The 5,233-nt window shown below is 32.6% G+C and overlaps 1 long non-coding RNA gene across 1 annotated transcript; it reads right to left on the bottom strand.

Annotated features, from left to right (window-relative positions):
- Positions 1-792, bottom strand: LOC114390481. The gene is made up of 2 exons (XR_003661921.1): positions 490-792; positions 1-323 (listed from the first exon to the last, which is right to left on the bottom strand). It is a non-coding gene; the product is annotated as an uncharacterized LOC114390481 (long non-coding RNA).
- Positions 793-5,233: the final 4,441 nt, after the last annotated feature.

Here is a 5,233-nt window from a genome sequence, read left to right as displayed (position 1 = left end):
TATAGCAACGGTCTTCACTCCTCTACTAATTATTAATACAAAATAATATACTTAATATATTAACGTTGCTTTCACAAATCAAAAGAAGTGACCCATGCAAGACCATAATAAGTACAAATCCCGACACAATGCACATGCTCATTAAATTTGACAACTCTAGTTATGAATCGGTGGTTTTCTTCTAGGTGCTGTATAATCCATTGAGACCAGATCTCCCTCATCATCTTTAAGTTTCTCCTGTTTTTCTGAATTAACAAGATTTTCTTGACCAAGATGAGTAGCATGAATTCCAAAAGGGTCTGTCCTTACACTTCTTGCATGCCCTAGATGAAAATAAATGAAAGGTGTGAGAAGAAGCCTTGATCACACTAGCTAGAGCTAGTTGATGCATAAAGAAAGTTTTCTTCATATATATATATGACTTCACACTAGCATATAAAGTTATAGTTAATGTAAGGAACAGAATCAAGGAAAAAATGTAAATTATACCTCCAATAAGAGATGATGAAAAGTAGCATATAACTAAGAATACTATTAGAAGAACAACTTTTGTTGATAGTACAGGCTTCATGTCTTTACCTCCTGCTAGCTTCTCTAGACTCAAATTATGTAGCATTTATGCTTTGGATAAGCTTCGCTACTCTGATATCTTGTATATATGGCAGGAACACATAAAGTACAAGTTCTCAATCCATGGAATTAACAGTGTTGTCGCTATATACGGTTGAAAACTAGCCACGATAATATGCGACCAAAACATATGGTACGTATTTATAGCATACATAAAATTTATAACACATGTAATTATATATCAAAAACCAGAAATAAAAGGAATTTGAATCTGTGTGTTTTTGTTTTGTTTTCTCAATATTAAAAGGCCGGATATATAGCAAGGGACAAAAGTCCAATTTCACATCTCAAAGGTTAAAATCTGTAAAGTTTAGCTTTGCTTGGCACTGCCTTATAAAATGCTTTGAGGCGCTGTAAATTTTTTCAGTTTGATATTTTTTTTGAGAAAAAATTTAGTTGACTTAAATCTCAAATCTCAAGAATACATCAGGGTCAAAGTATGTCTCAAGACTCATTTAGAATTTAAAATATACTTATAGATCATCTACTAACAAAATCCTCTCATCCATAGTGAGATTTAAATAGATGTTCTTATGAGATACGAATTCGATCCTAATCAAGTGAATTAATCTTTGTAAACTTATCGTTTAATATATAAAAATAAAATATCTAAGAATTGATTTTTAACGATTTCAGGATTTAAGAAATTTATTTCTGATTTTTCTGTCTTTGGTCTTATATATTTGAATAATTTTTTTCACAAACACATATAAGTTAACATTAAAGTATAAGTTAAAATCAACTTTTTGGATAAATTAAAATTATTCAGCTTCTCCAAAAAAATATTTTTATAACTTTGAAAAAAAATTATTTTATTATTATTTTTTATCTTCTTCTCTTATAGGTATTTATTGAAAAATTTATCTAAAATGCCCTTTAATTTTGTCATTATTTACTCAAAACTTATTTAACAAATATATTTTTGCATTATATTCTTTCCCAGTTACTTGCTGTAATTCTATAATGCAAAAATATACTTGTTCAAATAAGTTGTGAATAAATATACCTCTTATCAGCATGAAGACAAATATATGATCCTTTAGCAAGTGACATTAGACCTCGTACTAAAAAACATGCTTAATTAAATTGATGGTAACAACAATTGACAAAGCTTGCTTGTTTTGGTTTGTTCTTTTTTTCTTCTTTCGAACAAGAAGCTGCAACATAGTTTTAGTAGCCTTTTCCCCTTAGAAGATGCTTAAAAACATTCCATAAACAAGGAATATGCAAATTAAGGAAAAAAATAATCTAAATGATGAAAATTCATCCCCTTGATATCGTTCAGAGAGACAAATGATGGATGTATTAGCCCAACGGTTTAGTAAGTTTGGTTTTCTCAAATTCAACCACAACCTTAGCTTAGAACAAAATATAGTATATTCTGAGTTCAGTTATTAACTTAGTTGCATTTAAAACTTCAAATTCAACCAATAAGTACGACTAAGAGGATCAGAATCTGCCTTCAACACAAAAGGAGGGTGGATGTTAAAAAAATAGGTAGAATGAGTCACCACCAACCCAACAAAAACCAACAGATCGATGTGATAGCTGAAAGAACTTTACCTTGTAAGGCTGGGTGCTGCAAAGTTTCAAAAAAACAGTCCACCATCGTGATTAGGACTGCAACATCAATTTTTTTTTTTTATCTTCTGCGATTGTAACTGGGACTGCATCGGCTCTGATATCAACAAACAACAAACACAATAAAACCGCAACGCGACCGATATTTAAAACCTTGGCTTAGTGCATGTTTGAGTATCTGTCCCCAAAGCTTGAAACAACGTTTCCAAAAGCATCTAAGGAGTATCTTCTGCGTTGGCCCATTGGATTGGCCTTGATTGAGATGCATGCCACCGCACAATGAACCGTAATTCAAACATGCCCTTGGATTGTGGGTTTTGCAGCTTTAAAACCATTGTCCAATTAATATAACAGGTAAGTTTCATAGAACGTCACCATTTTGTACATCTGATTTGAGATGATTCGTAATGTTTGATCTACCAATCAAAAGTTCCTGTAAAGTTGTCGGGCCAGTGGCTAAAGTGTTAATATACATCTTCCAAAATCAGTGTTCAAAGTTTCAATAAGGAAACAAGAATTGAATTTTGTGTTTTACTGATAAAGAAAACTTATATAGCCAAGTACCATCATGAATCTACTTTGTTTCAGATTCTCAAGACCCAAAGGCGCCTTCGAACGAACATTTGCAAGCAGGAGAATAAACTCCTTCATTTCGTAGCTTGGGCCCTGTGATCATTGGCAGTGTTACCGGTCCATGATCTTTTGATTAAGCATGCTAAAATAGTGTGGATTAACGGGTTCACCCTCCAAGAGGTCAAGAACAATCCCACATAATACCCTGCAGAAAAGAAGATCCTATAGTTCGTTTTCAAGTTTATTGATTCATGATCACACTTCAAGCTTATTCTTCATACACAAGTCATCACGAACCACTAACGATTTTATTGTTAACAGGGTATTAAAACTTTCTCAACTTGTGAAAGTGCAACACCAATTTCAATCAGAAAGTCTGGCAAATCCTCTTCTTATTTCTTACACTGATTTTCTTATCAGTATGCTTCCATCCAGGAGATAAATTTTCACTTTTTTGCTAGATTAGTCTTCAATTAATAAACGTAGGCATTGCAAATTTCGAAGCATACCTAAGAATGTGTTAATGTTGGCTGTGTTCCTATGACAGAGTGATAGACTGAAAATTACTTTCTTAGTTACCTAGTAAACTACATCTTCTCTCTTGCCATTGTACTTTACAGCAAAGGACAATTCATCGCCTTAGTAATTCAGGAAGATAATAAGATACAAGCTGATGATAGTTCATTTTCCCTTTGTACTAAAGCCAAATGATCATTCATCAACTTACAAATTAATGAAGTTACTAAGACTTGGACTACCATGATTCATGCCAAAGGCAAGTAAAAAACTGAAATTGGTGTGACATCTTGCACCATTCCTGTCACCTTAATGAGGAAAGGGATAAAGTCATAAAGCGCACTTTAGTATAATTGTTATTGTAAAGAAAGTTAATCATTTCATTATAATATTAGTCACTGTACCTCTACTGATTTTCGATCCACTGAGGGAACTACTAGCATCAGCTTGTTCAGTTATTCTCTGTCAGAATACAGGAAAACATTACATGCTTACTCACAAACAAGATTCAAAATTGGGCAAGCAACAAAACAAACACAAAACTATGTCCAAACAAGATCAATAGAAACTTTTTCATGTTACAACCAAAGGCGCCTCCCCTGCCACCACTTGCTTATACATTTGTTTTAAATGCTGAAATAACTTTTGGATCTTAAAATTAAGAAAAACTAAAAATGTATAAAAATGACAAACACAAAAGAAAGGTTTTAATTTAGGGTGTATTATGTCCTGCCTTTAATTTAACCACCAGTTGAAGAAGAATGAGTCAAAGAAGAGATGCAGACAACTACTATTTGCTGACAATTATATTACTACTTCAACAAAATGGTGTGCATTCTCAGGTAAGCAACACGCAAATGAAACAACATATCAAGCTTAGTACATACCAACTTAAAATGCACACAATAAGAACCTAACAAAAACCTAAGCCATAAACAAGATATAATACTGAACCAGAACCCTATAAAGAATTAAGTTACTGTAAGTAACATATGTTAATAACCATCTCTTTCAAAAGATGGACCTTTTTGTATCAAATGCTCCAGAAATACACGTATAAACCTTAAGTGGGAGAATGAATCACCTAACGAATGTACGTTGAATACATATCATCACCAACCTCCATACCTAAGTTAGGATCAATTTGATGCTCCCACTGCATCACTGCAATATTCATGGAAGAAATAGCAAGAAAAATAAGTTCATAGATTCATAAGCTTTAAATAGAAGAAATGGCGTGACAAGAACCAACCCAGGCATAATCGCCCTATCGGTGGCATACTGCCATTGACTATAATGCCAGATTAGTATCCACACAATATGTTTTCCCTAAGGCTTTTAACGGTTCGCACGGTCAGACCAGAAAATTCATATTCTTTAATACATTAGTCATTACAAATGGCAAAAGATTAATTACTTTAAATTAATTAGGAAGTATTTAGTGTAGCATTTTTGCCTGCAAAAAATAGGTAGAGTAATTTTTCTCTAGTGCACTGCTTGGCTACTTATTCATGCCAATACATGGAGTAAAAGTGCAATATACTGATAAATATGTCTTCATCAAAGTAATGGTAATTCAAGTGTTAATCAATGCATGGATATAAAAATAAACACCTTTAATTTGGCATTGAAGCCAAGATTGATAATACTGACTTCACATATTGACATGTAGCTTACACTAAATAGGACACACCATTAATAGTAACAGTTGTAAATTTGGTTACGTATCATGTTAGCAATGCCATAAATTCACTGTTAAGCCTATGCTAAAACCTGTGAGAGAATGGAAGTATACAAATTGCAAACAACGACAAGATAATAACATCTTGAATAAATGATCATAAAACATAACATAATTATGAAACTACAGTTCCAAAGGAATTCATCCCTATTATTTTTTCACGCTTTATTATACCAGAGGAATTCATAAAAT

This window comes from Glycine soja, chromosome 16, assembly GCF_004193775.1.
Source record: "Glycine soja cultivar W05 chromosome 16, ASM419377v2, whole genome shotgun sequence".
Taxonomy (NCBI): Eukaryota; Viridiplantae; Streptophyta; class Magnoliopsida; order Fabales; family Fabaceae; genus Glycine; species Glycine soja.
This window is presented reverse-complemented; position numbering and strand designations above follow the sequence as displayed.